The sequence below is a fragment of the Pleurodeles waltl genome, chromosome 6, assembly GCF_031143425.1.
Source record: "Pleurodeles waltl isolate 20211129_DDA chromosome 6, aPleWal1.hap1.20221129, whole genome shotgun sequence".
NCBI lineage: Eukaryota > Metazoa > Chordata > Amphibia > Caudata > Salamandridae > Pleurodeles > Pleurodeles waltl.
The window spans coordinates 1,558,014,358-1,558,026,455 of record NC_090445.1 but is presented as its reverse complement, the minus strand read 5'-3'; positions in this window follow the sequence as shown (position 1 = coordinate 1,558,026,455).

Below are 12,098 nucleotides of genomic sequence, written 5' to 3'. Positions count from 1 at the left end.
CATTATACACCTTAACAGGCACTGTCCTTCTGACACCAATACAACTATTAGAACCAACCCTATAAATGCAGACATGGAACACTGGTCACTCAAGCTAATAGGTTATATGACCAATTATGCGCTTTTCGTTTGTGACCACTCACCTGATTCTAATTATAATTAATGTACTATTGCAGATGTCCCTGCATCCTTAATGTCCTGATGTGACCCCTTTACCACATAAAAGATCGAAACACAGAGTAACAAATAAACTATACAGCATTTATGGACAAAGTACTATTGCAAATTCAAAAGTTGTTTGCTACAAACACACAAAAAGATGTGTTCACCTTTTACTTGTCTGTTAATACCTCTTTGTTGTGGTTTTCTTTTCACATGGGACAAGGTCCCGTTCTTTTGCTTGTTTGGCAGAACTTTTTTCATAATTATTATAGATAAAGGTTATCATTGTTAAGAAACAAATGTGGTTGTCATTTACACTGTGGTGGTTAAGCATTAATTGAATGCAAAGATTTCACTGACCATTGTAAAGATCTCAATAAATGATACAAATGAGGTGATTGGCATAACCCACATAATTTAGGTTAGCATAATGTTCGTGAAATGACTACACAATTATGTGAAGTTACATGTAATTACATGAATGGTCTGTTCAACTTCAACCATAATTTAGATTTGATTTCCAGTTGCTTGCATTAAAAACACTGCCACGTGTCTTTGTATTTGCAGTTTTGCATTTAAATATTTCTCGAAATAGCCCACTTGGATAAAAAAGCTACCTGAAATGATTGTTGACCGCCCACATTGAAGGAACTGCATCTCGCAGTCAAAACACTGCTGTTTACAATCAGTTTTGTAGTTTTGCACTAAAAAATCACCCAAACAGCCCGCTTGAGTAAAATATTCACCTGAAATGTTGTTCAAAAATTACCCGAACAGTACATCTAGAATTAAAATTTCTCGCTGAAATTACGCGATGTGGGATAATGGTGTAAGCTTGCTAATTTTGCAAAAAGGTCATTATGCAAAATTACCAAAGTATGCCAATTACTCCAGAGTAAGTAAAATATTGCCCAGGCTTACTTCAGTGTGCAGTTTTAAAACTGTAAATTTGGCCTGGCAAGATATACCATCTGCCAGGTCTAAACCTTCCTTTCATTAATTCATTTGTTATAAAGGACGTATAATTAATAAACCAGTATTTAATTCATAATACATGGAAGATGTATTTATAAATTTCTTTGTTGATATACAAATTTTCAGTCATGTAGTATTTGTTATGTGGGATCGTTAACACATATTGCAGCCCTATCCATATAATGAATAGCAGAGTTGAAAAATGTTACGAGATGCACTGATGTTGTTTCTTTCTTTGCATTTTGTTTATGTTTATTTATGCTTTTACTAGTGATATTATGTTTAGTATAAACGAATTTCACAATATGGTGGCCAATATCATGAACAAGGCTTTTTGGAAGCTGAAATGTGTTGATCGCACCTCAGCAAGAATAAAGGATTTTGGTATTTTGGTATCTTGCTGCTACACAAGTGCTGAGCCCTCTTTTCAGACTTTGTTGATTTCTACACGTACAGGACTATATATATATATATATATATATATATGTACATATATATATATATATATATATATATATATATATATATATATATATATATATATATATTCCACACATACACCATGCATATATATATTGTATATGTATATATATATATACATATACACACTGAAATTGTGAAACTGATCACTTTCTATAATGATGTACTCTATCTTACACACTATCACTGACTAGAACTAATAGGCATAACTGAAATTGGCATGTAGATGCATGTGTTGGGAGAAAGATATCTTGTAAGCAGTAAAACACCCATTAGACTAAAGTGTGACGCACAAGTTCACAAGTGATATGAAATAGAAAAGGCATACATGTATGTGATTCCATTCAATAGAAACACCAAAGTCTGAGGTAAGATACCTCTGGGCGTATTATTTTTATGGCATCAAGGTGGAAATTCAGTAAAAAGTAATAATGAGAGAATGAAAACGGACCTGGCCAGGAGAGTAAGCGTATGGGCATTCAGTATGATCTTACAAATTGTATATACTGCAATGAAGTTTATTTATGTGAAACAGATACTGTGAGAGAAGATGTGGAAGACTTTATTCTAAATCAGCCAGAGTCTATTAGGGTATGAATAGCATCTACATGAAAATGAGATTCTGATACAAGTTTTAACATACAGGAAATGCCAGATTTAGATATCAATTTCTTTGACTCTATTTTAACATGCATATATGAAGAAGAATACATTAGGGCCCTCATTACAACCCTGGCGGTCGGTGCTAAAGAGGCGGTAATACCGCCAACAGGCCAGCCGTAACAAAAATGGAATCATGACCACGGCAGAAACCGCCAACAGATACAGCCAATTTAACACTCCGACCGCCATGGCGGTAGCAACAAACACCGCGGCCATAACCGCCAACAGACAGGTGGAAGACAAGGTACCACCCACCCCGTTACAACCTGCCCATCCCCCAGCTTTTCCGGGGCAGTACCAAAGCCATCAAAAGCACGGCGGAAACAGTGCTTTGAAGGGACACCACTCACCTCTCGACACTCAAGGAAGAACCAGGATGCCATGGAGCCCGAGCTGCATGTCTTCCCCATGCTGGTGTTTCTGCTCATATACCAGGAGTACCAATGGTGGCGACGTCGACCACGGTGAGTACTGCACCTAACACATAGGGGAGGGGGGAAGGAAAAAGAGAGTGACACACACACCCAACACCATACACCGAAACACATGCAACAACATTACATATACACCCCGTAACCCTCAGGAATAACGCAAGGACAAAAGGAATTGAGTCAAATGAGTGTTATATTAGAAATACGTTAATAATTCAGAAACTGTATTTACAAAATATACAATATTTCCAAAAGGCGGGACAATATCCACTCAAAATGTCTGTGGCCCACTGGGCCAAAACATATAGGCCAAGCCTACACTTAACTCCTGCCTCAATACGGAGAGAATACAGCAGGGGCAGCAGGTCAAAAACACACAGGCACCTCAGGGGGATGGGGAAGGGGGGGCACCTCAGCCGGAAGATGGTACAATGCCACTGCTCCTGGAGGGGGCTCCATGCCCACTGCTTGGTCCTGGGGAGTGCAAGGCCACAGTCTCTCAAGTGGGTGGTTTGCCCACTGCTTGGTCCTGGGGAGTGTAATGCCACAGTCTTTCAAGTGGGTGGTTTGCCCACTGCTTTGTCCTGGAGAGTGCAAAGCCACAGAATCTTAAGTAGGTGGTTTGCCCACTGGTTGGTCCTGGGGAGTGCAAAGCCACAGTCTCTCTAGTGGATGGTTTGCCCACTGCTTGGTCCTGGGGAGTGCAAAGCCACAGTCTCTCTAGAGGGTGCAGGTTTTCCACTGGTTCTTGAGGGGGCTTGGTGCCCAGTGTGCTTCACCCTGCCAAGGATAGGGTGAGTGGATGCCTTCTTCCACTGGTTCTGGAGGGAGCTTGGTGCCCAGTGTGCTTCATCCTGCAAAGGATAGGGTGAGTGGATGCCTTCTTCCACTCGTTCTGGAGGGGGCTTGGTGGCCAATGATGCAGCACATGGGGTGTGTAAGCTCACAGTCACTCACCTCGGTGTCAGATCGCACGATTTTATGTGGGCAGGATGCATGACACACCATATATGCATGACTAGAGTCCATCCGCTGACGGGGGCGGCTTACAGTGGTTGCAGTGCCGGTGCAAGTGGTGGTGCTGCCAGTGGTGGGGGAAGGATTCAGCCCTTCCCCTGCAGCCTCGGACGAGTGCCCACTGGGGCTGCTTCTGCTGGTGGTGGTGCTGCTTGTGCTGGTCCTTGCAACGGTGCAGGTGGCTGTGGGGGCCGCGGTGCAGCTTGCGTTGGTGGCCGCGGTGCAGGTTGTGGTGCTGCCAGTGGAGGGGGGAGGCTCCAGTCCTTCCCCTACAGCCTTGGACAGCTGTCCACTGGGGCTGCTGCTGCTGGAGGTGGTCTGCTTGTGGCAGTGCTTGCGTAGGTGCAGGTGGCGGTGGTGGCCGCTGTGCAGCTAGCAGTGGTGGCTGCAGTGCAGGTGGCATTGCTGCCAGTGGAGGGGGGAGGCTCCAGCCTTTCCCCTGCAGCCTTGGACAGCTGCCCACTGGGGCTGCTGCTGCTGGTGGCGGTGCTGCTGTCCACGGTGCTGGCCACGGGGCCGCTGGCGGTGGTGGCCGCGGTGCAGGTGGCGGTGCTGCCCGCGATGCAGGTGGCGGTGTTGCCACTGGTGGGGGGAGACTCCAGCCCTTCCCCTGCAGCCTCGGATGGCTGAAGTGCCCTGGCTGGTGTTCTGTGCTCCTTCCTGCCCTTGGCAGATGGTGGTGCCCTCTTGCTTCAGCCAGCTTGAGTCTTTGCCTTGGCCTTGCTAGCTGGTTGTGCCTCCTTCTCCTTGCTGGATGCTCTCCCCTTTTTGCCCTTTCCTGGTGGTGGAACCTTCTTGTCCTTGGCAGGTGTTGGTGGCACACCGGATGGCTTGACGGATGCCTCCTCAGAGCCTCTCAGAGCTCCAGAAACCACAGCTGACATGGACTTGGTGGCTGAGGTGCTGGGCTGGGTTCTGGCCGCCCTAGCCCTGGGTGAAGGATAGGGGGTGGAGGGGAGGGGTAGGGAATAGGTCAATGCTGGTGAGGAAAAGCTTCTTAGGGACACTGGGGCAGGAAGAGAGTGAAGGTTTGGGAGTGGAAGAAGAGGAAGAGGTTGTAGGAGGTGTGTTTGGGTGCAGGTGCATGAGCTGGATGCTGTTGTGAGGTGGATGGATGTTGGGTGGGTGTGTGTTTGCGTTTGTGTACTTTGGGAGGAGGGGTCACAGACACAGTGGGAGAAGACACAGGGGATGTGTGCATGGATGTGGGGGTGGTGACTGCCAGTGAGGGGCGTGTAGTGATAGGCGTGCTGGTGATGGAAGTAGTGGATGAGGATGTAGTGCATGCAGGTGTGAGTGGTGACTCTACTGTGTGGGAGGTGGATGAGGAGGAGGAGGGGGACACAGTGGAGGCAGTGGATGTTGGAGTGTCTGCTTCTGGATGGTGCTTGTGTGAGTGCCTGTGGGATGATGTGTGGTGCTTATGTTTGCCTGAGCCACTTCTGTGTGTTGATTTGGGTGAATGCTGGTCTGAAGGTGTGCTGGGATATGTTGGGGTTGAGGGGATTGGGCCTCAGTAGAGGAAATTGGAGGGGGGAGGCTGGAGACAGGGACAATGGCTGCCATCACTGCTGAGGCCAGAGCCTGAAATGTTCTCTGTTGGACTGCCACGCCAGAGTGAATGCCCTCCAGGTATGCATTTGTTTGTTGCAAATGCCTCTCGACACCCTGGATGGCATTCAGAATGGTTGACTGCCCAACAGTGAGGGATCTCAGGAGGTCAATAGCCTCCTCACTGAGGGCAGCAGGGCTGACTGGAGCAAAGCCTGAGGTGCCTGGGACGAAGGAGATGCCCACCCTCCTGGGTGAGCGGGCACGGGAAACACGCTGAGGGGCTGTTGGGAGGGCGGTGCTGGTACGGGGGTGGCGGCTGTACCTGTTGTTGGGGTGGGCACAGAGGTGTCCACCACCGCTAGGCAGCTTCCATCGGAGGAGGAGTCACTGTCTGTAGTGTCCCCTCTTGTCTCCATCGTGGTGCTCACCTCGCCCTCCGTCCCACTGGTGCCCTCACCATCGGTGGATTCGGCCTCCAGGCCCATGTGGGATGCAGCTTCCTCTATCGCCGGTGCCTCTGCTCCTCCACCAGATGATGCTAATGCACACAAGGACAGAGTGACAAAACAAAAAGGGGGTGGGAGACAGAGGATACACTTGGTCAATGCCAGCAACACCACTACCGTTGGCGTACACAACACACAGGAAGCTGCCCAATGCAGTAGGCCATGCACTACCAGTTACACAACTAGTCACCAGCCCATGGGGTACAATGCCTAACACCATTAGCTGCATACCTGAAACCCACAGGACCCTGCCCAGTAGTAGATGCCCACTAACACTATTGGGGTTGGAGTGCTTCAGAGCCTGCCCAACAAGGGACCTACCCTGCCAGTTCAACCTGGCCTAAGGGCACCCACAGCCCACATCATCCACCCAGGTAAACCTTAACACGCGCAAAGTCATGATTCTGAATCTGTACTCACCACCTTGTGGCTGCTGTGATTCCTACAAAAGCTCATCCAACTCTTGATCGGCCACCACCAGGATGCGGAACATCAGGGGGGGTCAGGGTACAACGGGCATCCCTTCCTCGTTGGGAGGCCAGCCCCAGCTGGGCCTCAGCTGTCTTCCTTGCCCAGCGGCGCAGGCCCTCCCACCGTTTGCAGCAGTGGGTGCTCCGCCTGTGAAAGACCCCCAGGGTCCGCACCTCCTTGACAATGGCACGCCAAATACCTTTTTTCTGATGGGCGCTCACCTGCAGGGCGAATATGGATAGAAAAAAGGGATTAGTAATACCATCCGGACTGTTACACTTAAGTCCCACAATATCCCTCCCATCCCCTTACGCACAGACACTGGCCACCAGACATGCAGCACTCTACCCAGGACCCCACAGCCCCCCCTACAAGAGGCATACTCACACAGCACTCCATACATTCATGGTCCACGCATCATGCTCACAGTGTACTCATCTGTTTGTCTGGAGGACCATAGAGTGAAGTATACTGGGGTAGGACCACATCCACCAGTCTCTCCAACTCCTCTGAAGTGAAGGCAGGGGCCCTTTCCCCAGACACTCGATCCATTGTCGCTTCCAGACACAGATCACAGCAGCACTTGCAGTATAGGTCCTCTCCTGTTGAAAGTCAGGTAGCAAGTGATTGAACAGATAGAAAATGGTAGTCACGTCCGCGGCAGTGCGTACCGTCACTGCCGGTGTACATCGCCATTGGCTCCTGGAACACATAGGGCTCAATGATAACCAATGCAAAGTTGCGCGGCGGTCATCGACCGCCGACCGCAATGACACACAACGCCAGTGGAATTACCTCATTTCCACTTGTCTCTCTTCAGAGGTCAGGCAGCCACCATTTCAGGGGGGCACAGGCCATGACACCTAACTGCATCACAGCAGACATTGGCACATCAACTGGTTTTCAAATTCACATACTGTTTCAGTAAAGAAAGAAATGCATTCTTATTGCAACATATGTGTGAATATGACCCTCTGCTCACCGTTTTCCGCCCTAGAGTTCAACCGCTGAGGATGAACAGGAAATGGAGACATTCCCGCGTGTACAGACCCCTTGTGGACCTGGCGACTATGGAGTACAGGCACATAATCTTTACCTACAGACTTGATCGGGCCACAATCCAATAACTGTGTGCCCAATTAGAGCCAGACCTGATTTCAGCTATCTGCCACCCCACGGGTATCCGCCCTCTAGTGCAGGTCCTGTCAGTGCTCCATTTCCTGGCAAGTGGTTCCTTCCAAACAACAGTGGCCATGGCATCAGGGATGTCTCGGCCAATGTTCTCCAACGTGTTGACCAGAGTATTGTCTGCCCTGCTGAAACACATGCACAGGTACATCGTATTCCCCCAGTTGAAGGATTTGGCCACAGTGAAAGCTGACTTTTATGCCCTGGGACATATTCCCAACATCATTGGTGCCATTCATGGTACACATATAGCATTTGTCCCCCCCCTCAACCCCACCGGAGAAATGAACAAGTGTTCAGGAATAGAAAAAGCTATCACTCTCTGAATGTGCAGATGGTGTGTTTGGTGGACCAGTACATCTCCCATGTGAATGCCAAGTATCCTGGCTCTGTGCATGACACCTTTATCTTGAGGAATAGCAGCATCCCATATGTGATGGCTCAATTCCAGAGGCACCGGGTGTGGCTAATAGGTGATCCCAAGGTCCCCACCCAGTATATGTTGGCGTATGGGTATGGGGTTGTCCCTAAGGGTGAGTGTGTGGCTATCAGGTATCCCTTGATATTTGCGGGTGACTCTGGTTACCCCAACCTCTCATGGCTACTGACCCTAGTGAGGAATGCCAGGACAAGGGCAGAGTAACGTTACAATGAGGCACATGGGCGAACAAGGAGGATAATTGAGAGAACCTTTGGCCTCCTGAAGGCCAGGTTCAGGTGCCTCCATCTGACTGGTGGATCCCTGTACTACCCACCCAAGAAGGTGTGCCAGATCATCGTTGCATGTTGCATGTTGCACAACCTGGCCTTGGGACACCAGGTGCCTTTTCTGAAGGAGGATGAGCCTGGAGATGGTCTTGTGGCAGCGGTGGAGCCTGTGGACAGTGAGGAAGAGGAGGCAGAGGATGAAGATGTGGACAACAGAAGTTCTCTCATATAGCAGTACTTCCAGTGACACACAGGCAAGACTCTGTAACTTCACTTTACATTGCAGTTTTGTGTTGGACATTGGACATGGCAGCATGATTTGCCTATGTCTATGGCCACTTACTGTACCCTTTGGCATCTCTATTTCAGATCTCTGTGCCCCACTCTGGCTCCTGGTGTGTTTACTGCTGCCCACTATAGGTCATATCAATGTATATATAACTGTACATATGAATTTCAATGTTTACAGATTGTTGAACTAATACATATTACAATCAATTGACAGACTCCAGACTTATATTTGTTCCAAGGGTGTTTATTTAAGTGCTAAGAGGTTGAGGGGGATGTGCAATGGGCTGGGGTGATGGTCGAGGAATGTCCAGTCTCTTTGTATCACAGGTGCATTGTCCAAGGGGGCATAGGAAGGAGAGTAATGGCAGTTCAAGGTGGACAGGGTAACTGAGTAGGACACAAGGGTGACAATCAGGAGAGTCTTATTTCCTGGCGGGGTCTTGGCAATGTTCTCTGGCTTCTGCCTGGATTGCAGGGACTGTTTGCGGGGTGGTTCCTCTTCTGCAGGGGTGGGGTGCTAGCAGCCTGTTGTTCCAGTGGCGGGGCCTCCTGTCCACTAGCGCCAGCAGAGGTGGAGGGCTGTTCTTTGGTGTGGCTAGTGTCAGGGGCCTGTTGGTGTGCCACTGCCTCCCTCATGATGTTGGCCATGTCAGCCAGCACCCCTGCAATGGTGACCAGGATGGTGTGGATGTGTTTGAGGTCCTCCCTCATCCCCAGGGACTGTTCCTCCTGCAGCCGCTGGGTGTCCTGCAACTTGGCCAGTACCTGGCCCAAGGTCTCCTGGGAATGGTGGTATACTCCCAGGATCCCTGCAAGTGCCTGGTGAAAAGTGGATTCCCTGGGCCTGTCTTCCCCTTTCGCACAGCAGTCTTCCCAGCTTCCCTGTTGTCCTGTGCCTCTGTCACCTGAACCGTGTGCCCACTGCCACTGACCCCAGGTCCCTGATTGTCTTGGGTTTGTGGGGTTGCCTGGGGTTCCTGTAGTGGTGGACACACTGCTGATTGACGTGTCCTGGGGACAGTGGTATGGGCCTGCTGGGTGGGTGCTGTGCTGGTGTTTCCTGAGGGGAGAGGGTCTGTGGTGGTATGGGACTGTGGCAGGGTAACCAACTGTCCAGAGGTCCCTGATGGGCCAGGTTGGTCATCATGATCCAGGCGTGCACAGCTGCTGTCATCACTGTGGGCCTCTTCTTCGGGGGTACTGGATGTTGGTGGCACCTCCTATCCGGTGACGTTGAGTGGGGGGTCCTGTGGGGATGTAAATGCAGTGTTATTGTATCTGCGTGTGCCATCTTGTGCATGGGTGTGTTTTCCTGTATGGTTATGATAGCCCTGTCAGCTTTGCCTTCTGTGCGTGGTTATTTTGTGGGCTAGGTGATTCTCTCTAATGGGCATGCTTTAGTGATGGGTGTCCATGCAGGTCTGTGATGGGTGTCCATGCATTGGTGTTGCATGCAGGGCTTGGCGCTGGGATGGGTGGGTTGTGATAGTGGGGTATATTTGAGGAGGTGGAGTGATGGGGGTGAGGATAGGGGTAGGAGTTTGTGATGGCATGCAGGTAGGGTGGGGGATATAGTAGTAAAGATTTGACTTACCAGAGTCCAGTCCTCCTGCTACTCCTGCGAGGCACTCAGGATGCATGATCGCCAAGACTTGCTGCTCCCATGTTGTTAGTTGTGGGGGAGGAGGTGGGGGTCCACCGGCAGTCCTCTGTACGGCTACCTGGTGTCTTGCAACCACGGAACCCCCGTAAGTCGTTCCGCCTCTTCCTGATGTCTGCCCTTGTTGTTAGGTGCTGTCCAACGGCGTAGACCCTGTCCACGACTCTCCGCTATAGCTCCATCTTCCTTGCAATGGACGTCTGCTGCACCTGTAATCCAAATAGCTGTGGCTCTACCCGGATGATTTCCTCCACCATGACCCTTAGCTCCTCCTCTGAAAACCTGGGGTGTCTTTGGGGTGTCATGGATGTGGTGTGAGTGGTATGTGTAAGGATGTGTGGGGTGATGTGTCATGGTGTGTGCTGTGAGGTGCGTGGATGGTGTATGGGTTATGGTGTTTCGTTGAAAGGGTTGTGGGTAATGTGGGTGTGTGTTTTATAGTGGTGTGGGTGTGGTGTGTGAATGTGTGTCAGGTGTGTATAGTTTGAATTGTCCAATGTGGTGTAGTTTTGTAAGTGTGTGTGTATTTTGAGTGCGGCGGTGTGTACCGGCAATGGATTACCGTGGTTGAAAGACAACTGCGGTGATTCGTGGGTCCTGATACTCTGGGTGTATTTCTGTTGGCGTAACGGTGTGTGTTTTGGTACCACCAGTTTATCACTGACCTTTGGGCTGGCGGGCTTGTGTGGGAGTCTGTATAGTGGCGGATTTCTCTCTGTGGGTCATAATACCCGTACGGTATACCGCCGCGGTCACGGTATGTTGGCGGCCGTCAGCACGGCGGTAGGCGGCATTTACTGCCAACGTTGTAATGAGGGCCTATGTCTCTCAAGTGTGGTGAAAAACACTTTAAAAGGTTACTGTCCTGATTAGTTAGAAATACGAAATCTTTAACATCAAATTATTATTAGGCTTTGGGGGAGCTTTTAAAAAGTTGTAATAACTCCAAATGAAACAACAACTATTCTGAATTGTATTGAGTCGACAAGAATACACTTTGTTCACAACAACATCTTAAATAGAGACACATAGTATCAATCAAATTAAAAAAATAAGAAAGAACTGTATACAAGTCAAGTAAATTAACATTTCATTCAACATTCTTAAATTAAAAGAATTGCAATTTTTAGAATTCCCAACTTCTTGTGAGAGATATACAGTTAACTTCAGTTAGCTAATGATTAAATAGATGTGAGAGTTACAAAAATGTGCTGAATACTATTTCAGTAAGATCCGTGTAAACAACAAAGATTTGTAAAATGTAACTGTAAACCAAAGTCCAGTGATTGTGATTGTAAAAGGTAAATCGAAGGGTAAAAAGTAGTAAAAGATTGCAAACCCTTTATCTTTTCAGATTTTAAAAACCACAGTCTGTGACTACCTAGTGGTAAAGGTTTACTCAAAATAACTCATACTCATCTGGTTCCTCTTGTTGGTTTTCCACCAATCAAACTGAATAAATCTATGATAGACAATAATCCTTCATTATTTGTAATTTCTCCTTATGGTGCTGCTTTGTAACCAAGTAACATCTATCCCTAACCTAGAGTGGGAACTGGAATCAGTGGTTTGAGGCCCTATTTCTTGAGTCTGGCAGATATCTTATATCAAAGTACTATTCAGGCAAAGTACTATTCAGTGTATCTTGGGTGCTTCTCTCTTACCCCCTTTTCTACTGAAAAAATGCACTAATGGCTCACGATCTGAATACAAAAGGCACCCATTTAAGGAGAACCTGTCATGTGATACTCATCTAACAGCAGACCAGTGCTTCCCTCTGATAGAGGATTATTTATTTCTGCAGCCTTCAAGGCCCTTGAACCAAGGCCTACTTCCCTTTCATAATCATCTTCACCCTGCTACAAAATTGGCTTAAGACGTTTCAAACCGCTGCGTATCATTAACGCTGTCCTCTTTCCAATGGAAAAATTTCAAGACTTCTTTTCTCTACAAACAAACTCTCATATTTGGCGCAGAAATCGGCAATATCTC